This window comes from Chlorocebus sabaeus, chromosome 8, assembly GCF_047675955.1.
Source record: "Chlorocebus sabaeus isolate Y175 chromosome 8, mChlSab1.0.hap1, whole genome shotgun sequence".
Classification (NCBI taxonomy): Eukaryota; Metazoa; Chordata; class Mammalia; order Primates; family Cercopithecidae; genus Chlorocebus; species Chlorocebus sabaeus.
In genome coordinates, this window is record NC_132911.1 from 70,902,899 (window position 1) to 70,927,550 (window position 24,652).

Consider the following 24,652-nt stretch of genomic DNA (forward strand, 5'->3'; position numbering starts at 1 on the left):
TCAGCTCACTGCAAGCTCCGCCTCCTGGGTTTACGCCATTCTCTTGCCTCAGCCTCCCGAGTAGCTGGGACTACAGGCACCCGCCACCTCGCCCAGCTAGTTTTTTGTATTTTTTTAGTAGAGACGGGGTTTCACTGTGTTAGCCAGGATGGTCTCGATCTTCTGACTTCGTGATCCGCCCGTCTCAGCCTCCCAAAGTGCTGGGATTACAGGCTTGAGCCACCATGCCCGGCCTTTTTTTTTTTTTAAACAGAATTTTGCTCTTGTCGTTCAGGCTTAAGTGCCATGTTGCAATCTTGGCTCACTGCAACCTCCACCTCCTGGGTTCAAGCGATTCTCCTGCCTCAGCCTCCCGAGTAGCTGGGAGTACAGGCACCCGCCACCATGCCTGGCTAATTTTTGTATTTTTAGTAGAGACGGCGTTTCACCATGTTGGTCATGGTGGTCTTGAACTCCTGACCTCAGGTGATCCACCACCTCAGCCTCCTACAGTGCTGGGATTACAGGCATGAGCTACTGCACCTGGCCTCATTTCTTAATTAATAAGTAGGCTGCCTGATAACATACTTTTTAAATTGCTTTTTCATCTCCTTTGGCCACTTATCCAATAGACTAATGGTGTTAATTATGTATTTGTTAGAATGCAGTTTACATATTGGATAGAAAGTTTTTAAGGATTCTGTTTTTCCTCATACCTTCTTAAATAGCCTTGGGTCTTCTTGCTCACTAATTCCTCCTTTCCTCTAATTATTCTAACTTACATCTTCTGTAACAACTTCTCATCTGAAAATTCTACTGCCAGCACATATTACAGTGTATTAGGTATTTGTTGTTATATGGAACATCCTTATCTTGTTAATGTTATAGTAGTAATAGTAACTAATAATAACAGCTATCAAACATTGAGTGCTTTCAGGTGCTAAATCTCATTTAATCCTCACTATGACCCAATAAGATGTCCTCATTTTACAGATAAAGAAATAGTCTCAGACAGATTTATCAACTTGCCCAAAGACATGCTATTAACAAAAGGAAGACCTGTCAAATTCCAAAGCCCATGTTCTTCATTATCATACTGTCTGGTCCTCCATTAAGTGTAAAGTCAACTCTCCGTGGGGAAAACAAAAAGCTCTCTAGTGTGTTAAGAAAGAAAACTTCCACACTAATTTATTAAAATTCCTATACCAATTTATTAAAGGCTTTAAATAAAAAATATTTTCAGTTTTATAAAATATTTTCTCAGCATTTGTAAAGAACTCTGCTGCCTGCCATCTCCCATGCCTACACTGGCTTCCCTTCTCTCTTGGGGTCCCTGGGCATTGCCACTATGACCTCCAGGGGGCACTGTTTCCTTTATTATTGAGGCTCAAGCATTTGACTCATTTCCTGAAGTACAGATGAAACAAGGGACTTCTTAAAAACTTTAACAGGCTGGGCGGGGTGGCTCACGCCTGTAATCCCAATACTTTGTGAGGCTGAGGCAGGTGGATCACTTGAGGTCAGAAGTTTGAGACTAGCCTGGCCAACATGGTAAAACCCCATCTCTACTAAAAATACAAAAATTAGCCGGGAGTGGTAGCGCATGCCTGTAATCCCAGCTACTTGGGAAACTGAGGCAGGAGAATTGCTTGAGCCCAGAGGGCAGAGGTTGCAGTGAGCTGAGGTCGCGCCACTGCACTCCAGCGTGGGCAACAGAGTGAGACTCTATCTCAAAACAAAAATATAAAAACAAAAACTTTACAAAGGGCTCCAGGCAAACAATGCAAAGAGTACAGGAAGTAATATACAACTAGATAATTCGGTTCACTAAATGCAGGGTAGACATTTCAGCATTTGACACCGTAAAAGGATTCCTCTCTACTTTGCTTCCCACTATGTGCACAAAGCAGAAGTCACCTTTTCCTAACCTGTATAATGTCCTCAAGCAAGCTAAATTCTTCAAAAACCAGCTCCAAGATTGGTAAGACCAGTTCCAACTTTCTTCTAAATTCCAGTTTCCAGGCTCAGTATCTGCTTCCTACCTAGATGGTGGGCCCTAAGCTTTTCAGCCTCTTCTGGGAAGACGGCATTGCTGAGCTCTAAGGTTCTAGTTTTACCCTGTTGTTGGGAGATGGTTATCTATGGGTCTCTGTGTCCCTGCATGTCTGGCCTTAGAATGTCAAGAATGCAAGCCCTGGCTCCTTTTATTATGTATTACTGCTCAACAAATTACCCTAAAACATAGGGGCTTAAAACAACATTTATTTTCTGACAGTTTCTGTGGGTCAGGAATCTGGATGCAGTTTAGCTGGGTGCCTCTGGCTCAGGGTCTCTCACAAGATACAATCAGGGTGTGGGCTGGAGCTGTTGTCACCTCGAGGCTTGAGATGATCTCTCATGTAGCTGTTGGTGGGCCACAGGTCCTCACTGACTGTTTGCTAGACATGCAGGTCCATCCATGAGGCAGCTTGCAACATGGCAGCTGATGAGATGATGCCCAACACAGAAGCCACAGTCTTTATAACCTCATCTCTAAAGCAACTTCTCATCTCTTGTGTCGTACTCAGTTAGTTAGAAGTGAGTCAATAAACTCACCCACATTCAACTGGAGGAATTACAGCAGGTAAGAACCATTAAGGGCCACCTTACAGGCTTGCAGCCACACTATGCTTGACCCAAGCCATTTCTTATGGTTGTGTTTGCAGTGAGCAATCTTGAGAAATGAGGTAACATCTCTCTCTGGGACAAAAAGCAATCTCACTGCTTGTTATAATAGCAGTGAATTCCCCAAGATTATTGTTGTTCGTTAGCTGCAATGCAAACCCACTGGCTGTGTCCGTGCATGTCACCCCTGTGGAACTTGGGACTTGAGGGCAAGAGAAACTGATACAAACATTCTGATGGGCATGGCTTCCCCCCCACCCCCAGCCCGCACTGTGAATAATAAAGTTCTTTTTCTCCGGCATAGATGTCTCCTGTCTTTCTCCAGCATTCACAAACCAGGAACAGGCTAGCTTTTTGACCTGTAAGTAGCATAAAATCAAATCACAGACCTGACAGTTTGACTCAGCAAGACAACTTTAACAGAATTGCATACAGCCCTTCAAGACCAGCATTCACACACATGATCCACACACATATTATACATTTTATTTAACAAACATGTATATTCCAGGTATTATTCTAAGAGTTTATAGATATAAACTCATTTAATCCATGAAGTACTATTAAAAGCCCCTGTTTTATAGATGGGGAAGAAGATGCACAAAGATGTTAAGTAACTTGCCCAAATCAGTCAGTTCTTAAGTGTCAGAGCCCCGTTATTCAAACAGAAACAAATACAAACAGCTGGGCATGGTAGCTTATGCCTGTAATCCCAGCACTTTGGGAGGCTGAGGCGGGCAGATCACGAGGTCATGAGATCAAGATCATCCTGGCTAACATGGTGAAACCCTGTCTCTACTAAAAATACAAAAAAAATTAGCAGGTATGGTGGCACACACCTGTAGTCCCAGCTACTCAGGAGGCTGAAGCAGGAGAATCACTTGAACCTGGGAGGTGGAGGTTGCAGTGAGCTGAGATTGCACCACCGCACTCCAGGCTGGGCCATACAGCGAGACTCCGTCTAAAAAAAAAAAAAAAAAAAAAAAAATTAGCCAGGCTTGGTGGCATGTGCCTGTAATCCCAGCTACTCAGGAGACTGAGTCACGAGAATTGCTTGAACCCAGGAGGTAGAGGTTGCAGTGAGCTGAGATCATGCCACTGCACTCCAGCCTGGGCAACAGAGCGAGACTCCATCTCAACAACAAAAAAAAGGGAAAATAAAAAGAAATACAAACAACATTGCTACAGAGTCTATTGACCCACTCTATCACGCTGACTGTGTTAAGGGCTAGGAATGGATGGGGCAAAGAGATAATGGAAATGCTCAAACAGTTTAATTCCTCAAAACATTTGTTGAGATCATCAATTTAAAGAGCTTTTTGTTCCTAACATAATATTATAGTTTTTATTGCTTTATTATGTTTTTGAAGGATAAACTCTTCTGGTCATATTGATATACACTTTGATTCAGTGTGCTATACTTGACTTGTTAGGATTTGATCGAGAAAATTTGCATCTATATTCAGACTGTGTATTCAAAAATGGTTTGTCTGCAAAAACCTACCCATGAATGTTTATAGCAGTTTCTTTATTTATAATAGCCAAATTGGCAGCAACCAAGAGGTCCTACCCTAGGTGAATGGATAAATAAACTATGATCCATCCATACAATGAAATATTTTTGGCACTAAAAAGAAATGAACTAGCGAGCCATGATAAGATGCAGGGGGACAACTTAAATGCATGTTGCTAAGTGAAAGAGACCAATCTGAAAAGCCTACATGCTGTATGATGCTAACTACATGACACTATGAAAAAGGCAAAACTATGGAGACAATAAAAAGAACAGAGGTTGGTGGGAGGGAGGGATGAATAGGTGAAACATACAGGATTTTTAAGATAGCAAAACTAAGCCAGACGTGGTGGCTCACATCTGTAATCCCAACACTTTGGTAGGCTGAGGCAGGTGGATTGCTTGAGCTCAGAAGTTGGAGGCCAGCCACAGAAACATGGCGAAACCTCCTCTCTACAAAAAATACAAAAATTAGCCGGGCATGGCAGCATGCACCTGTAGTCCCAGCTACTTGGGAGGCTGAGGTGGGAGGATTGCTTGAGCCCAGGAGGTCGAGGCTGCAGTGAGCTATGATTGAGCTGCTGCACTTGAGCCTGAGAGACAGAGGGAGACCCTGTTTCACATGTACACACACAAAAAGTGAAACTGTTCTGTATGATACTATAATAACAGATACATCATTATACACTTGTTAAAACCCACAGAATGTACAACACCAAGAGAGAACCATACTGTAAACCATGGACTTTGGGTGATAAAGATGTTTCAATGTAGGTTTATCAGTTGCAACAAATGTACCACCTGGGTGCAGATGTTGATAATCAGGGAGGTTGTGCTTCTGTGGGGGCAAGGAGTAAGTGGGAAATCTCTGTACCTTCTCAGTTTTACTGTGAAGCTAAAACTGCTTTTAAAAAGTCTATTTTTAAAAATAGTCTATCTTTGAATCTTGCAGTGTATTTTAAAATGTAAAATATTGGTAATGGTGTGATCATGTGTAATAAGTTTTTGTCAACTTCATTCTTTACCTGTGCAAGTCCCCCATGCCCTTGGCCTTTCCTTTCTGTCTGTCACCTCCTCCTTTCCTGGGAAGTGTAAACGGCATGGTCCCCTCTTGGGCTCTCTTCCTTTACTCCATTGTCCTTTTCTTAAACTTTCCCAAGCCAAGTTCAATCCAGCTGTCTGCCTCCTCCATGGCTATATCAGTGTTGCAGAGCTTTGCTGGGGGAAAATCACGATGGTGAAGATGACACCCTATATACAATTCACAGTCTCCCACCTGGACTCATCCTTCAGTGTTTCTTCCTTCCAATTATTTCTGTTTCTCTAATCAGAGCTTTCTACTTCAAATGTGTATACTTTTTTTTTTCTTTTTTTTTTTTTTTTTTTGAGACAGAGTTTCGTTCCTGTTGCCCAGGTTGGAGTGCATGGCTTGATCTCGGCTCACTGCAACCTCCGCCTCCCAGGTTCAAGCGATTCTGCTGCCTCAGCCTCCTGAGTGGCTGGTATTACAGGCATGCGCCACCACGCCCAGCTAATTTTGTATTTTTAGTAGAGACAGGGTTTCTCCATGCTGGTGAGGCTGGTCTCAAACTCCTGACCTTAGGTGATCCACCCGCCTCGACCTCTCAAAGTGCGGGGATTATAGGGGTAAGCCACCATGCCTGGCCCTAATTTGTTTTCTATTTACTGCCGTAATAAATTACCACAAACTCAGAGGCTTAAAACAACACAAATTTATTACCATACATTTCTGTAGGTTACAAGTCTGACATGGGTTTCACTGGACTTGGCAGGACTGTGCTCCTCTTTTGGAGGCTCTAGGAGTAAATCCATTTCTTTGCCTTTTCCAGCTTCTAGAGACCACCAATATTCCTTGACTGTGGCCCTGCTGTCCACCTTCAAACCCTGCAATGTTGCATCTCGCTGACTATTCTGTCATAGTCACATCTTCTCTGACTCTCCTTTTTTTTTTTTTTTTTTTGAGACAGAGTCTCGCTCTGCTCTGACTCTTCTTTTATTGCTTCCCTCTTCCAGTTTGCCCAGGTTGGAGTGCAGTGACCTGATCATGGCTCGCTGCAGCCTCAACCTCCTCGGGCTCAGGTGATCCTCTCAATCAGCCTCCTGAGTAGCTGGGACTACAGGCATGGATGCCACCACATCCAGCTATTTTTTTTTTTTTTTTTTTTTTGTATTTTTTGTAGAGATGAGGTTTTGCCATGTTGCCCAGGCTGGTCTGGGACACCTGAGCTCAAGCATTCCATCAGTCTTGGCCTCCCAAAGTGCTGGGATTACAGGCGTGAGCCACGGCACCTGGCCCACAATTTTTTTTTTTTTTTTTTTTTGAGACAGAGTTTCACTCTTGTTGCCCAGGCTGGAGTGCAATGGCCTGACCTTGGCTCACTGCAACCTCCGCCTCCCGGGTTCAAGCAATTCTCCTGCCTCAGCCTCCCTAGTAGCTGAGATTACAGGCATGTGCCACCATTCCCAGCTAATTTTGTATTTTTAGTAGAGACGGGGTTTCACCATGTTAGTCAAGCTGCTCTTGAACTCCTGACCTCGGGTGATCCGCCTGCCTCAGCCTCCCAAAGTGCTGGGATTACAGTCATAAGCCACCGCACCCATCTTTGTGTTTTAGTGTTCTTTTTTGTTTTGTTTTTTTTTTAAAGACAGGATCGGCCAGGCGCAGTGACTCACGCCTGTAATCCCAACACTTTGGGAGGCTGAGGAGGGCGGATCACAAGTCAAGAGATGGAGAACATCCTGGCCAACACTGTGAAGCCCCATCTCTACTAAAAATACAAAAATTAGCTGGGCATGGTGGCACATGCCTGTAGTCCCAGCTACTCGGGAGGCTGAGGCAAGAGAATTGCTTGAACTCGGGAGGCAGAGGTTGCAGTGAGCCAAGGTCATACCACTGCACTCCAGCCTGGCGACAGAGCAAGAGTCCGTCTCAAAAAAACAAACAAACAAAAGAGACAGGCTCTCACTGTGTTGCCCAGGCTGGAGTGCAGTATCACAATCATATCTCGTTGCATCTTCAAACTCCTGAGCTCAGGCGATCTTCCTAGCAGCTGGGACTATAGGCATGAACCCCTCTTCTACTTTTAAGGACCCTTGTGATTATGTTCAACCCACCAAAGATATTCTATCTTAAGGTTAGCCAATTAGAAAACTCAATTCTATCTGCAACCTTTATTCTTTGCTATGTAATGTAATGCATTCACAACTTCTGGGAATGAGAACATGGACATCTTCAGGAAGCCATCGATCTGCCTAAAAGATGGGTATATATTTTATATATGTCATTTACATAACGGTTCCCCTTATCTGCAGGGGATACATTCAAGACCCCTAGTGGATGCCTGAAGCTGCAGATAGTACCAAACCTCCTACCTATACTATGTGTTCTCCCATACAATCACATTGTATAGGGCAGGCATTGTATATACCATGAATATACTGGACAAAGGAATGATTCACATTCAGGGCAGGACAGAGTGGGATGGCACAAGATTTCATCACACTACTCAGAATGGCGTGCAATTCAAAACTTATGAAGGGTTTATTTCTGAAATGTTCCATTTAATATTTTTGGACCACAGTTGACCATGGGTAACTGAAACTGTGGAAAGTGAAATCGCAGATAAGGGGAACTACTGTATAATGTATCTTACACAGTAGTTGGTATAAAATTTTAAATTTTACCATGAATTATTTTCTTACTATGGGTTTATCTCACTTAAACCTCACAACCCTATGAAGTAAGAGTTACATTTACAAATGAGAAAACTAAGGCTAAGAAAGTTAGGAAATGTGGCCAGGCGCGGCGACTCATGCCTGTAATCCCAACACCTTGGGAGGCCAAATCACCTGAGGTCAGGAGTTCAAGACCAGCCTGGCTAACATGGCAAAACCCCGTCTCTACTAAAAATACAAAAATTAACCAGGCTTGATGGCATGCATCTGAAATCCAGGCTACTCAGGGAGGGGAGGCACGAGAATGGCTTGAACCTGGGAGGCAGAGGTTCAGTGAGCCAAGATCGCGCCACTGCACTCCAGCCTGGGCAACAAAGTGAGACTCCATCTCAAAAAAAAAAGAAAGTTAGGAAATGTGTCTGGGGCAGGGCTGGTAAGCAGCAGAGTGAGATTTGAACCCCAGGCTGTTTAAAGCCATATTCTTCATCACTATGCTATGCTGAAATTGGTTCAAATTGTATTTTTCTATTTTCCAAGAAAAAAGATTAATATAATGAAAATTGGATTCTTTGTTTTTGTGGGAAGAATAGTTCAAGGACTATGAATCAGTTAAAATTTAAATAAACATAGTCTTTCTGAATAACAAAATTGCCTTAATGTGCAGCTTATATTTTTTTGAATTGAATTTTATATGATCACAGATTTTTGGTAACTATTTTTTACTTTTTATCCCATGCCCTACATTTGTAAACTGTTAGTACTGCTTGCTTTTAAGAAACCAAACGCTGGCTAGGCACGGTGGCTCACGCCTGTAATCCCAGCACTTTGGGAGGCCGAGGTGGGCAGATCATCTGAGGTCAGGAGTTCGAGACCAGCCTGACCAACATGTAGAAACCCCGTCTCTACTAAAAATACAAAATTAGCCGGGCGTAGTGGCACATACCTGTAATCCCAGCTACTTGGGAGGCTGAAGCAGGAGAATCGCTTGAACCCAGGAAATGGAGGTTGCTGTGAGCTGAGATCGTGCCATTGCACTCCAGCCTGGGCAACAAGAGCAAAAACTCCATCTCAAACAAACAAACAAACAAACAAACAAAAAAACGAAAAGAAAGAAAGAAACCAAATGGGTCTAAGTTCTTCCTAGGACTGTGAGCTTTGAGTTTGCTTATTTGCAGACTTTAAAAGTAAACATGACCCCAGGAAATAATGTGGTCCAGTCTCTTGCCTTAAATACCTCAAATCACCACTTTTTCATTGCTATTTAGGGAGAGGTAGATGATTCCATTTTAGGCATAGAGAATTTTCATTTCCCTGATCTTAGTTGTCTGCAGTATTTTCCTCTACCTATTCTTCAGATGATTGTTTTTCAGTGCAATAAGTAGCAAGGAAATGATTTATCTCAGCAGATAGATAGTAGAAATCTATCCCAATCAGGTGTTGAAATAGCAAGTAATGAGATGAAATCCGAAAGAGGTGGTTGCAGCCAAATAAAATGCCTGTAAAACTTTCAAACAGTATGGTACCAGGTATAAAGAAACAGCACAAAGCAGAAATGGTGCAACAGAAATGTAATGTACTCAGGAATACATTCAATAGTAGAAGCAATCCACATAGTACAAGGAAAAAATTAAGGTGCTTTTTTCACTTTTCATCGTTTTATACCAAGGATTTAAAATCCCCTATAAGGCCAGGCATGGTGACCCACACCTGTCATCCCAGCATTTTGGGAGGCCAGGGTGGGTGGATCACCTGAAGTCAGGAACTCGAGACCAGCCTGCCCAACATGGAGAAACCCCATCTTTACTAAAAATACAAAATTAGCTGGACGTGGTGGCGCATGCTGCAGTCCAAGCTACAGCTACTCGGGAGGCTGAGGTGGGAGAATTGCTTGAACCCGGGAGGCAGAGGTTGCAGTGAGCTGAGATCGTGCCATTGCACTCCAGTCTGGGCAACAAGAGCGAAACTCTGTCTCAATAAATAAATAAATAAATAAATAAATTAAATAAATAAATAAAATAAAATAAAATAAAATCCCTGACAAACACAGTGTATCTTTGTGCCTTGTACCTTATGTATTAACACAGGGCTTTGCAGAGGAAATCTGCACATGACTGTCATAAAAGCACCTTGCAGATATCTAGAAGAGACATCGTAAGTGGCTCATTTAAACTATATAAAAACTAAGTGCCTGTTCAGATGACCAGATTCAGATTCAAATTCCAATCCCTAGCAGATTATTAGCTATTTAAAGGCCTGGATTAGCTGGGTGTTGTAGTGTACACCTGTAGTCCCAGCTACCCAGGAGACTGAGGTGGACGGATTACTTGAGTCCAGGAAACTGAGGCTCCAGTGAGACAAGATCATGCCACTGCACTCCAGCATGGGAGACAAAGAGAGACCCTGTATCAAAAAAAAAAAAAAAAAAAAAGCCTGGGAGTGGAGTCAGGGGAAGGAGGTACCTGTGAAGGTTTGTTACATAGATAAACTCATGTCCTGGGGATTTGTTGTATAGATTATTTGATGACCCAGGTATTAAACCCCAGTACCCAACAACGTTATAAAGTGCCATTTGAGCATGGTGATGATATTTTAAAATTTCACCTCTCTGAGCGTAGCACAGTACCTGGCACATACTAGGTACTGGACAAATAGTTATTGGAAGAAGGAATACACACACACACACACACATATATATATATATATTTTGAGACGGAGTCTCGCTCTGTCGCCCAGGCTGGAGTGCAGTGGCGCGATCTCAGCTCACTGCAAGCTCCGCCTCCCGGGTTTACGCCATTCTCCTGCCTCAGCCTCCCGAGTAGCTGGGACTACAGGTGCCCGCCACCTTGCCCAGCTAGTTTTTTGTATTTTTTAGTAGAGACGGGGTTTCACTGTGTTAGCCAGGATGGTCTCGATCTCCTGACCTCGTGATCTGCCCGTCTCGGCCTCCCAAAGTGCTGGGATTACAGGCTTGAGCCACCGGCCAATTTTCAGTTTTAGAGATGAGGTCTTACTCTGTCACACAGGCTGGAGTTCAGTCGTGCCATCATAGCTCACTTCACTCTAGCCTTAAACTCCTGGGCTCAAGTGATCCTCCTGCCTCAGCCTCCTGGGTAGCTAACAGGCCTGCACCACCACAGCTGGCCAATTTTTTTTTTTTTCTTTATTAAGACAGGGTCTCACTCTGTCACTCAGGGTGGAGTGCAGTGGTGTGATCTCAGCTCACTGCAATCTCTGCCTCCAGGTTCAAGTGATCCTCCCACCTCAGACTCCCAAGTACCTGGGACTACAGGCATGTGTCACCACACCTGGCTAATGTTTTCTATTTTTGGTCGAGACAGAATTTCACCATGTTGCCAAGGCTGGTCTCGAACTCCTAAGCTCAAGTGATCCACCTGCCTTGGCCTCCCAAAGTGCTGGGATTATAGGTGTGAGCCACCACACCCGGCCCCAGCCTTTTTTTTTTTTTTTTTTGTAGAGAGTCTCGATGTGTTGCCCAGGCTGGTCTTGAACTCCTGGCCTCAAGCAATCCATCCACTGCAGTCTCCCAAAGTACTGGGATTACATGTGTGCGTCGCTGTACCTGGCCTTAATAGTATTTTTTTTTTTTTTTGAGATGGAGTCTCGCTCTGTCACCCAGGCTGGAGTGCAATGGCATGATCTCACCTCACTGCAACCTCTGCCTCCTGGGTTCAAGCCATTCTCCTGCCTCAGCCTCCCAAGTAGCTGGGATTACAGGCACCTGTCACCATGCCAGGCTAATTTTCGTATTTTTAGTAAAGATGGGGTTTCACCGTGTTGACCAGGCCGGCCTCAAACTCCTGACCTCATGATCCACCCACCTTGGCCTCCCAAAGTGCTGAAATTACAGGCATGAGTCACCGCGCCTGGCCCAATAGTATTTTATTAATAGTATAAAAGCCTTTTTGACCAGGCACGGTGGCTCAGGCCTGTAAATCCCAGCACTTTGGGAGGCCGAGGCGGGTGGATTACGCAGTCAGGACATTGAGACCATCCTGGCCAACATGGTGAAACCCCGTCTCTACTAAAATACAAAAAATTAGCCAGGTGTGGTGGCAGGCACCTGTAGTCCCAGCTACTCGGAAGGCTGAGGCAGGAGAATCGCTTGAATCCCAGAGGTGGAGGTTGCAGTGAGCCGAGACTGTGCCACTGCACTCCAGCCTGGCGACAGAGTGACACTCCATCTCAAAATAAATAAATAAAATAAAAGCCTTTCTGCAGCCAGGTGAGGTGGCTCACGCCTGTAATCTCATCATTTTGGGAGGCTGAGGCAGGTGGATCACGTGAGGTCAGGAGTTTGAGACCAGGCTGACCAACATGGTGACACCCCATCTCTACTAAAAATACAAAAAATTAGCTGGGCATGGTGGCACACACCTGTAATCCCAACTACTTGGGAGGCTGAGGCAGGAGAATTGCTTGAACCCAGGAGGTGAAGGTTGCGATGAGCCAAGATTGCACCACTGCACTCCAGCCTGGAAGACAGAGTGAGACTCCCATCTCAAAAAAAAAAAAAAAAGGCTGTGTGCAGTGGCTCACGCCTGTAATCCCAGCACTTTGGGAGGCTGAGACGGGTGGATCACGAGGTCAAGTGTTCGAGACCAGCCTGGCCAAGATGGTGAAACCCCTTCTCTACTAAAAAATACAAAAATTAGCTGGGCGTGGTGATGGGCACCTGTAATCCCAGCTACTTGGGAGGCTGAGGCAGGAGAATCACTTGAACCCATTTGGTGGAGGTTGCAGTGAACCAAGATCATGCCACTGCACTCTAGCCTGGGCAACAGAGTGACACTCTGTCTCAAAAAATAATAATAAATAAATAAATTAGCCAGGTGTGGTGGCACATGCCTGTAATCCCAGCTACTTAGGAGGCTGAGACAGGAGAATTGCTTGAACCCGGGAGGTGGAGGTTGCAGTGAGCTGAGATCGCGCCATTGCATTCCATCTTGGACAAGAGCAAAACTCAGTTTCAAAAAAAAAAAAAAAAAAAACAAGGCCTTTGGTTTCACTTGATTTTACTTTATTACTTTTAAAAAATATTGATTTGGCCTGGCACGGTGGCTCATGCCAGCACTTTGGGAGGCCAAGGCAGACGGATCACGAGGTCGGGAGATTGAGACCATCTGGCTAACACGGTGAAACCCTGTCTCTACTAAAAATATGAAAAATTAGCTAGGTGTGGTGGCAGGCACTTGTAGTCCCAGCTACTCGGGAGGCTGAGGCAAGAGAATGGTGTGAACCCAGGAGGCAGAGCTTGCAGTGAGCCGAGATCGTGCCACTGCACTCCAGCCTGGGCGACAGAGCAAGACTCCGTCTCCATTTAAAAAAAAAAAAATCTTGATGTAACACTTTGTGATACAGCCATTAGAAAGTCTAATTTTAAGTTTAGTTATTCTAATACTTCACTTTAATGGCTGTCGTAGCCGAAAAGATATTTCATAAAGATATTTAGATTTAAATGGAAGAGATGCACTCTTATTGGCTATATCTATTAAAGTACTCATTTTCTGTTTCAGTCCCATCATCCAGTTCTGTAAAGGTTTTTGTTGAAGTTTGACTAGTACATTTCCATTCTCTCTGCTGTCAGTCAGTAATTCCTTCCTTCCTTCCTTCCCTCCCTCCCTCTCTCGTCCGTCCCTCCCTCCCTCCCTCCCTCACTTCCTTCCTTCCTTCCTTCCTTCCTTCCTCCCCTCTCTCTCTCCTTCCCCTCTCTCTCTCTCTCTTTAATAGAGATGGGGTCTCGCTGCATTGCCCAGGCTGGCCTCAAACTCCTGGGCTCAAGTGATCCACCCCTACTCAGCCTCCCAAAGTGCTGGGATTACAGGCATGAGCCACTGTGCCCAGCCTCAGTCAGTAATTCCTGTAAATGAATTTAAAGACACTGCCTTTTATTTTTTCAACAAATAAATTTTAAGACCCACTGAAATGCATTAATTGGAAAATGTTTAAACAAGTAGAAAATTGTGTTTCAAAAATTCCAGTGCAGTGTATATATTAGAGTTTTAATAGGACACACACACACACACACAGTTTCCCATGCAACAAAGTCACATACTGATGGAAAAATTTCCAAGACACTCTCTCCAAAGTGTTTATTTCAACGCCCATCTACACTAAAGGGAGTGGGAAGGAAGGAAGTTAATCTCTCACTCATTGCTAAAACTTTACCTTAAAAGAAAATGTGCGGCCGAGCACGGTGGCTCACATCTGTAACCCCAGCACTTCGGGAGGCCGAGGCGCGCAGATCACCTGAGGTCAGGAGTTCGAAACCAGCCTGACTAACATGGCGAAACCTTATCTCTAATAAAAACACAAAATAAGCCAGGCGGGGTGGCACATGCCTGTAATCTTAGCTACTCAGGAGGTTGAGGGCAGGAGAATAATTTGAACCCAGAAGGCTGAGGTTGCGGTGAGCCAAGATCACGCCATTGCATTCCAGCCTGGGCAACAGGAGCAAAACTCTGTCTCAAAAAAAGAAAAGAAAAGAAAAGAAAATATGTGTGTTTAATATCCTCTACATAGAATATAACCCACAGGGATTATCACAGAAAAGGTAAAGAAATCTGAATCACTTATATTTTTTGTCAGCGAAAATGCATAATTCTTCTTGATAGTCAAATACTCTTTTAAGTAATAACAACCAGAGCTTGTGTAAATCTGTTCTTGGTAGTAGATACTATACTAAGAAATTTTTATATACATATGTATCAACTCACTTCATCCCCAGAACAACTCAATGCAGTAGATACTATTATCTCCATTCCACAGATGAAGAAACTGAACCTCAGAGAGTTAAATGATTTTCCTGGGATTACATGGCTGGTGATGGCAGAACTGTGATCAGAACCTAGGCGGTGTGTGTCCAGGATCTGTGCTTTTCACTTCGAGTATCTTGAATACTTTGCTAGAAAATAAAGAGTTTTCACAATCACTCCCCATCTCAGCATAAAGTATTATGTAGATTCTATTGAAGGGATTTAGTTTTACAAAATTAACCACATCAATGATGTCCTGTACTACACAAAACTGCAATACTGATTGTGGATGAACTAGGGCACCCAGTCAACCCTTTCAATTGTGGAAAGTCTGTCCTCAGGTTACCTCACACAGCACACCTCTGACATAACTGACAGAGGACTGTATGAGCATGCCAGTGTCACATTTATGTTAAATAATACAGCTTAATTTTTTTCTTTCTTTCTTTTTAGACAGGATTTCACTCTGTCACCCAGGCTGGAGTGCAATGGTGTGATCTTGGCTCAATGCAACCTCCGTTTCCCAGACTCAAGCCATCCTCCTACCTCAGCATTCTGAGTAGCTGGGATTACAGATGCACACCATCACGCCCGGCTAAGTTTTATGTTTTTGTAGAGACGGCGTATCATCATGTTGCCCAGGTTGGTCTTGAACTCCTGAGCTCAAGTGATCTGCCTGCCTTAGCCTCCCGAAGTGCTGGGATTTCAGGCATGAGCCAACCTGGTCTGTTTCTTACTTTTTAGAGAAAACGAATGGATGTTCCAATATTTTCTTTCTGTTCTTTCTGAACTTGTAGTAGATTGCCTTGAGCACCCTTTGGATGTCCACTCTCCACTTTCAATACCATTTGCCTTAGCAAATATGAAGAAATTTAAAATTATCCAGGAGAAATACAGTTTCAGCAAAACAGATGCAGAGGAATTACATAGGATAATCAAAACAACTTCCTAAATATAATTTGAGAAATAAAAGGAGGCCAAGTTTAGATTTTAAAATCTGATAATGATGAAATGTAATTTTTTTGAAATGTAATTTTAAATGTAAGATTAATACAAGGCTGCATTATAAGAGTGTGAACTGGCCAGGTGCGGTGGCTCACGCCTGTAACCCCAGCACTTTGGGAGGCCAAGGCAGGCAGATCACCTGAGGTCAGGAGTTCAAGAGTAGCCTGACCAATATAGTGAAACTCTGTCTCTATTAAAAATACAAAAATTAGCCCAGCATGGTGGCAGGTGCCTGTATTCCCAGCTACTTGGGAGGCTGAGGCAGGAGAATTGCTTAAACCCAGGAATTAGAGGTCGAAGTGAGCTGAGATCGCACCACTGCATTCCATGATACTTAGGACTTACTTGATCCTTTATAGAATTCCATGGTTCATACTGGGCATCTCCTCTAAAATCTAAAGAAAACATGGAGAAAATTTGGGAAAAACTCCTATGAGAGTCGTAAAACATTAAAAAAAAAATGAGAGAAAAAGTTAAAAGAACTGGGGTTGTTTATCTTAAAAAACTTAGGGGAATTTAAGAGTCTTCTTGTGTATGAAGAGTTATAATTCCTTCAGGTCTACTTAAGTCTTTGACACATCTGGTTGGGCCAGACACAAATTCCTTAGAGAATTTGTTAAGGAAATAACAGCAACGCATCTCTTTATGCCAGAAGCTATTAAGCCCTTGCATTTGACATAGATTCAATCATTAATTGCACATAATAGAAGTAAATAACTGAGTCACCAAATGAACAGTGTTTAAGAAAAGCTATTATTCTCTACTGATAAGCAACTGAAATAATAGTTATCTTCAAAGTCCACCTAGCAGGTTTAGTCCACCTACACTATTATGATCCTCTGGACATAGAAACTGCTGACATGACTTATGTAAATAAGTTATCGTCAACTATTAACAGACTTTTATGTACATAATAGACTAAATGAGATACAGAAAAAAAAGAGAGAAAAATGAATGATTTATGTTTTATTCTTTATACTCATAAAAACTAGATTGGAAGACAATGAGATTTCCCTAATAGGAAAGTATAATAATATTATTTTAGATAATTAATGGTCTTAGGGAAATTTATTTTTATTTTTTATTTATTTTTTTTTGAGACAGAGTCTCGCTCTGTTGCCCAGGCTGGAGTGCAGTGGCGCAATCTCGGCTCACTGCAAGCTCCACCTCCTGGATCCACACCATTCTGCTGCCTCAGCCTCTGAGTAGCTGGGACTACAGGTGCCTGCCACAACGCCGGGCTAATTTTTTTTTTTTTTTTTTTTTTTTGTATTTTTAGTAGAGATGGGGTTTCACTGTGTTAGCCAAGATGGTCTTGATCTCCTGACCTCGTGATCCGCCCGCCTCGGCCTCCCAAAGTGCTGGGATTACAGGCGTGAGCCACCGCACCCAGCCAGGAAATTGAAAATAATTTCTAGCTACTTTTTATCAAAAAGCTGATGCTAGCAGTTTAAGGTTCTGATCTCCTAACACTTCCCCTTGATTTTTCTCATAAGTCTAATATAGAAAGTGAGAAAGTCCTGTGATCTGAAAAGCCTTATATTTGGTCCTAATGTAGTCTTGTTTTAAAATAGTTTCCTCCCTGTTATGAAACACACTTGAACTTCAAGCATTTCAGTTTTGAGTTTGAACTTGGCTAATTTGGCCCAAGAAATGATGTTCAGCTTTGGGCCTCCCACCTATACACCTATACCCCCACCCGACAAAATGAACACATGCTGAACCATTTTCCAAATCAAAGAAACAAGTTAATTCTGCTCTGTGCTAAAGAGGCATTAATTGCTCTCTATTTCAGTTCCTATCAGGTGTTTTTTTTTTTTTTTTTTTTTTTTGTTGTTGTTGTTGTTGTTGAGATAGAGTCTTGCTCTGTCACCCAGTTGGGGTACAGTGGCACAATCTTGACTCACTGCAACCGCCCCCTCCCGGGTTCAAGCGATTCTCCTGCCTCAACCTCCCAAGTAGCTGGGATTACAGGTGCACACCATCATGCCCAGCTAATTTTTGTATTTTTAGTAGAGACAGGGCTTCACCATGTTGGCCACTCTGGTCTCAAACTCCTGACCTCAAGTGATCCGCTTGCCTCGGCCTCCCAAAGTGCTGGGATTACAGGTGTCAGCCACTGCACCTGCCCAACTGAGGATTGTTTTTTTTTTTTTTTTCAGACAGAGTTTTGCTCTTGTTGCCCAGGCTGGAGTGCAATGGCGCCATCTCAGCTCACTGCAACCTCTACCTCCCAGGTTCAAGCGATTCTCCTGTCTCAGCCTCCCGAGTAGCTGGGATTACAGGCGCATGCCACCATGCCTGACTAATTTTTGTATTTTTAGTAGAAACGGGGTTTCATCATATTGGTCAGGCTGGTCTCGAACTCCTGACCTCAGGTGATCTGCCTGCCTTGGCCTCCCAAAGTACTGGGATTACAGGTGTGAGCCAGCGTGCTCGGCCACTGAGGGTTTTTTTGGTTGTTGTTTTTAAACACAGGGTCTCCCTCTGTTGCCCATGTTGGACTGCAGTGGGGCAATCATAGCTCACTGAAGCCTTGACCTCCTGAGCTTAAGTGATCCTCCCACCTCAGCCTGCCAAGTAGCAGGGACTACAGGTGTGCACCACCATACTCAGCTAATTTTTTTTTATAGAGATGGGGAGGGGTCTCACTTTGTTACCCAGGATGGTCTCAAACTCCTGGGCTTAAGGGATCCTCCCATGTCGGCCTCCCAAACTGCTGGGATTATAGGCATAAAAGCCACCACTACTGGCCTGAGTTTTTCTAACTGTATCTTGGGTTGCTTTGTATTTTATTAAATTGTTTTGCTCAGAAAATTTAATAAATTAGTCAGCTGGGCATGGTGGCTCCCACCAGTAATCCCAGCACTTTGGGAGGCCAAGCTGGGAGGATGACTTGAGCCCAGGGGTTTGAGACCAACCTGGGCAACATAGGGAGACCCTGTCTCTGCAAAAATAAAAAAATTAGCCAGGCATGTTGGTGTGCACCTGTGGTGCTACTTGTGGGGCTGAGGTGGGAGGATTGCTTGAGCCCTGGAGGTCGAGGCTGCAGTGAGCCATAGTTGTGTCACTGCACTCCAACCTGGGCAACAGAGTGAGACCCTATCTGTAAAAAAAAAAAAAAAAGTGGGACCCTGTCTCAAAAAAAAGAGAGAGAGAAAAATAAACAAAAAAAAAAAAGAAGAAGAAGAAAAGAAAATTTAGGCCAGGCTCGGTGGCTCACACCTGTAATGTCAACACTTCGAGAAGCTGAGGTGGGCAGATTAATTGAGGTCAGGAGTTCAAGAACAGCCAGGCTAAAATGGTGAAATCCTGTCTTGATGAGAAATGCAAAAATTAGCCAGGTGTGGTGGTGTGCACTTGTAGTCCCAGCTAGTTGGGAGGCTGAGGCAGGAGAATTCCTTGAATCCAGGAGGCGGAGGCTGCAGTGAGCCGAGATTGCACCACTGCACTCCAGCCTGGGTGACACAGCAAAATTCCATCTCAAAAAAAGAAAAAAAAAGAAAATTTAATAAATTAGTTGCTTTTGTTTCCCCATATTTTTACCCATTTTTACAGCAAGCTTTTCCTTTTAATTATTACAATCTGAGCCAATTCATAGTTAGGATTATGTTTTTTAACTACTCCACAAAAATGGTTTTATTTTATTTGATACTGTGGAATGTTGCGATTAGAATGTCAGCTGATAAACATAGCTAGAAACTGTAGCAACAACTTATGGTGTCTGACCCACTTTAGCAGGTGAGTCTGTAGCAGAATGAGGGAAAAGGTACTCTAAAAAGCAATGCAAATAATATGAATCAAAACCATCCTTTGCGAGGCTGGGCGAGGTGGCTCACACCTGTAATCCTAGCATTTTTCAAGGCCAACGTAGGAGGATCATTTGATGCCAGGAGTTCAAGACCAGCCTGGGCAACATAATGGGACCCTGATTCTACAAAAAAGTTTAAAAATTAGTTGAGGTGGTGGCACGAGCCTGTAGTTCCAACAACTCAGGAGGTGGAAGGATGGCTTGAACGCAGGGACTCGAGGCTCAAGTGAGCCGAGATCACACCACTGCACTCCAACCTGGTGGGTGACAGAATGAAATCCTGTCTCAAAAAACAAAACAAACCAGAAAGTGTTTTGCTTTTGTAAGCATATAGTTGGTAGGATTATTCTTATCTCTCTAGACTTAACACTTTATCTGCTATAAAACAAGTATTCCTTTTTTTTTTTTTTTTTTTTTTGAGATGGAGTTTCACTTTATTGCCCAGGCTGGGGTGCAGTGGTGCAATCTCGGCTCACTGCAACCTTCGCCTCCCAGGTTCAAGCGATTCTCCTGCCTCAGCCTCCTGAGTAGCTGGGATTACAGGCACCCACCACACCTGGCTAATTTTGTATTTTTAGTAGAGACAAGGTTTCACCATGTTGGCAAGGCTGGTCTTGAACTCCTGACCTCAGGTGATCTGCCTGCCTTGGCCTCCCAAAGTCCTGGGATTACACGCATGAGCCACCGTGCCCAGCAAAAAACAAGTATTCTAATGAATAGCAGCCCTCACCAATGGAAGTGATATTTCTTATATTTTTATAGCCCTCACTTCTTCCAAGGTTCTGATAAAAGAACTACAAATAGAGGGCTTTATTGTGATATAAAAAAGTAATAATGCTTCCGCATAAGCCACCATTTTAGAGAAAAGGTTTCCCATTTTGAATAGTGGAGAATGAAAACCAAGCATTCATTTCATTGCAATATATGATCTAAAATAATCATAATAACCATATTATTTGGCTGGGTAGTTGGTTTTTGTTTGTTTGTTTGTTGAGACGGAATCTCACACTTTCGCCCAGAGTTGGAGTGCAATGGCGTGATCTCAGCTCACTGCTACCTCCACCTTCTGGGTTCAAGCGATTCTCCTGCCTCAGCCTCCCAAGTAGCTGGGATTACCGGTGCCTGCCACCACGCCTGGCTAGTTTTATGTATTTTTAGTAGATACGGGGTTTCATTATGTTGGCCAGGCTGGTCTCGAACTCCTGACCTTGTGATCCACCCAGCTCAGCCTCCCAAAGTGCTGGGATTACAGGCATGAGCCACCGCCAAAATTTCTAAAACCTGGCCATTTTAATACTATTACAAATGAAATATATATAACATTGGCATTTTAATATGTGTTTTAGAGCTAATAATGATGACAATAGCAGTCACTTGACATTATGTTACAGGCATTCTACTAAATTCATTTGATCCTCATAGCAATTTCATGAGATTAGCACTATTATCTCTGTTTTACTGAAGAGGAAAAAGCACTATTATCCCCAGGTTACTGACAAAACCAGTGCTCAGAGAAGTGAAACAATTTGCCAAAGCAGAAAGTGGCAAACCAGGAGTTAAACCTGGGTCTGTCCAATTCCAAAGCTTGTGTTCAAAATCTCTATACTATAGATAAAACAGATGAACAAAATATTTGCCCTATCTGAATGAACAGAATCATATTTTCAAAGAAAGTATTGGGACCCATAGTCTGATAAAAAGCTCTATTTAAAAAATTTATTTACATGAAATATTTCATAAAGGTATAAACATCAGCTAGACATTTAGCTGAACATTCAACAACTTTTTTTTTTACAGTCTAAACTTGGAAACATAACAGAAAATGGGAATATAACCTATATATCTATCTATAGGTGAATATGATTAATTAAAGTGATCAGCCTTGGCCGGGTGTGGTGGCTGAAGCCTGTAATCCCGGCACTTTGGGAGGCTGAGGCAGGTGGATCATTTGAAGTCAGGAGTTCCAGACCAGCCTGGCCAACATGGTGAAACCCTGTCTCTACTGAAAATACAAAAATTAGCTGGGCGTGGTGGCGCATGCTTGTAATACCAGCTACTGGGGAGGCTGAGGCAGGAGAATTGGGAGGCAGAGGTTGCGGTCAGCCGAGATCATGCCACCGCACTCCAGTCTGGGTGACAGAGTGAGACCCTGTCTCAAAAAAAAACAACCAAAACAACAACAACAAAGAAATCAGCCTTAAAATTTGCCCTTAAAACCAATTTTAGACTGGGTGTGGTGGCTCACGCCTGTAATCCCAGCACTTTGGGAGGCCAACGCAGGTGGCTCACCTGAGGTAAGGTGTTCAAGACCAGCCTGGCCAACATGGCGAAAACCTGTCTCTACTAAAGATACAAAACATTAGCTGGGCGTGGTGGCAGTTGCCTGTAATCATAGCTACTCCGGATTTTGAAGCAGGAGAATCGCTTGAACCTGGAAGTCGGAGGAGGTTGCAGTGACCTGAGATCGTGCCATTGCACTCCAGCCTGGGCAACAAAAGTGAGACTCTGTCTCAAAAAAAAAAAAAAAAAAAAAAAGAAAGAAAAAAAAACTAATTTAATTACAGTGAAAAAGTCCTTAGTAGTCTGTGAATATATTTACCTCCTCTAGCTTTTTGAGAAATCTAGCTATTAAACTGCAGCTCTCAGACTGTAAAGGCAAAATGCCTAACATCTTGTCAGCTGATCAATTGAACCCAGCCTCAGCAACACAGTGAAACTTAAACCCCTGTCTCTTAAAAAAAAAAAAAAAAAAAGAAAAGAAAATACATAAAATGTTTGTGGGAGGTGATCTCCGTGTGTGTGTGTGTGTGTGTGTTCTTCACAATAGGACAAATTTATCAAGAAATGTTGTAATGGTTCCCAGATGTTTATTTTTTTAAAAAGTCAAAATGTGGTGACAGCCAGGTATTTGTCTCTAAAGTAAGAATGATGTCATTCCACTTGGAGTTTACTGACACAGAACTTCCTTTTGTCTGAGAAATCGCCAGCACTGTGAATATGGCTTTAATTAAGAGATACACTGATCACTTGTTGATTTTGTTACAAGGGAGGAACTTCTCTAATCTATGTGGATTGCTTTGTGGACCACAGTAAAACATAAAAAGGACCACTGGCAATATGTTGATTTGTATCTACTGTGTTCTTATATTCATTTCTGAAAACTACTGTTTAGAAAGTTCTATAGGATTACTGAAGTATAAAATACATTTAGATTCGCAATCCACTTTTTAAAGAGAGGCCATATTGTGGTTATTGACATTAAAAATGAATGTTCTTACCCATACTTGTGGGGCTAAATCTTTGAATATCATTTTAAAACATGAGGAAATGTCTTCTGAATTTAGGGAAGTCACACATAGATCCGACTTCCTCTAAAAACCTTTGGCACTTTATTTGTTCATAGATTTGTGGCAAATTCTCTGGAATCATATGATCTAGAGTACAAATCATTGTCTCAAAATCTAAGGCATGATATGCACATGGGAATCTTTAAGTAGTTGTCTGAGTCTATCTTCAAGTGATATCTGATAAGACCTAAATTATAGTAGTGTTGTGGGACGAAGAAAACAACCCACTCTACTTTAAAATCTTAACCACTCGACTCCACATCCATTGAACCATGTAATTCTTAGTTCTCCATTCAGCTTCTCTATCTGTTAAAAGAGAGAAACAGGTCTAAAATGCAGCTTCTGTAATTCAAGAATGAGTAATAAGGAGCTGTAAAGTGTGCACTCGGCTGACTTGGAGATTAATGGAAATAAAAAAAAAAGTAGATCTAAAAAGATGTAGGAAAAGAAATTTCTCTGCACATAGGATCTGCCAATTTGTGAAAGTTCTCGACTGTTTATAAACACAAGGGCCGTAACTCTGCTAATGAAAAAAGTGGAAAACTGTCCAAATAATGCTAAATGAATCACAGTTATTCTCAATTATTTGGATACTTAATTCACTCCTCTGAGTTTCCAGTTTACACCAAGCCAACCCCCAACACCCCGGGCTGACCCGAGGGGGTCCTGATCCCTGCACACACCGGGTCATCTCCGCTGGGCCCTGGTGCTTTGGCCCGTGCGGGTCTTGAGCCCCAGGGTAGCGGCCACTGAGGGCGCAGCAGCGGGAAACACCGGAGTCTGTGACTCCTGACAGGACCCACCGTGTCCTCTTGAACTTTGCACAGCGCGTGACGGAGGCAGACAGGGGACCGCGGCCCGGCCTTTCGCGGGGGTCCTCGGGGAAGAGAGAGGAGCGCGGGCTTCTTCGGAGGCCTGAGCGGGACGCAGCCTGCAGCCCCTCCCCGCACGGGCTGCCCCCGACCCGCAGCTCGCGCCGCTCTGCTGGGATCCGGCGCCTTCCCCGGCTGTCCTCGGCCTCCCGCACGCTCCGCGGGAGGAGCCGCCGGCGGCCGTGACGCGTCAAGGAGGAAACGCCGGCGCCCGGCAGCCCTGCCGGGAAGGAGGAAGCGCAGTGCGTTCGGCTCCGCGCCCACTGCGCCGGGAGCAGCACCGCGGGGCCGGGTAGGTGCGGGACCGGCGGGAGGGTCCGCGCGCCCGGGACTCAGACGGCGGCCCGGGGCGGGAGGAGACGGGGCGGGGCGAGGGCCGCCCGGGCCTCGGCCGCTGCCTGTCCTCGGAAAAAGCCGTACCCCCGCCCAGCCCCCGGCTCCTGGAGAGTTTGTGGTCTTTGTTTCCACGAGGTGAATTCAGATCCTGCCTCGAGATTCCTAAACGTCCAAGGGGTGTCGGTGGCTGGACCTTGTTAACCCGCACGCAGCCGCCGAGCCTGGAGGAGCCGGGAACGCCGAGCTGAAAGTGGGTGCAGGTCACCTGCGAGGGTCGGGGAGCGGGCAGCCGCCAGAGTTGGGTGGATGGAATCGTTTAAGCTGTTGTCAGCGGATCTGTAGTAAGAGATCTTAACACGTTGCATCTTTTAAGTTCTCTGTGATTTGAACCCTTACGTCTCTTCAAGTGAATCTGGCCCTGTTAATTCTCAGTTTTAGCCATGGGCATGTACCCACTAGAAGTGCTTTAAGATTTTTAGATTCTGTCATTTTTAGTCATCGTTACTTGGAAAGAGAAAAGAGAAAGGAATCATCTCATGAAACTTAAAACGCTTTCGTTGAGTTGTGCACAGTGACTTCTGAACCATGAGTAGAATTTCAGTCCTGCACCAGAGACTACTTAGGGTGCACGTGGGTGCAAAATAAATACAGAGCAC

General features: G+C 43.8%; 1 protein-coding gene and 1 long non-coding RNA gene across 4 annotated transcripts in view; one reads left to right on the forward strand and one right to left on the reverse strand.

Annotated features, from left to right (window-relative positions):
* Positions 1-1,166: 1,166 nt before the first annotated feature.
* LOC140712206 (uncharacterized) lies at positions 1,167-23,782 on the reverse strand. 2 transcript variants are annotated; one of them, XR_012093702.1, is made up of 3 exons: positions 23,592-23,782; positions 3,483-3,604; positions 1,167-3,002 (listed from the first exon to the last, which is right to left on the reverse strand). It is a non-coding gene; the product is annotated as an uncharacterized lncRNA (long non-coding RNA). The 2 variants fall into 2 exon arrangements; XR_012093701.1 differs by having other exon boundaries at positions 1,167-3,604.
* The window catches only part of SGK3 (serum/glucocorticoid regulated kinase family member 3), a 142,779-nt gene continuing 141,902 nt past the window's right edge, over positions 23,776-24,652 (forward strand). For both annotated transcript variants that reach the window (XM_008000790.3, XM_008000787.3), the window contains exon 1: positions 23,776-23,952. The gene's annotated coding sequence lies outside the window, so the exon portion shown is untranslated. The remainder of the gene's footprint in view (positions 23,953-24,652) is intronic.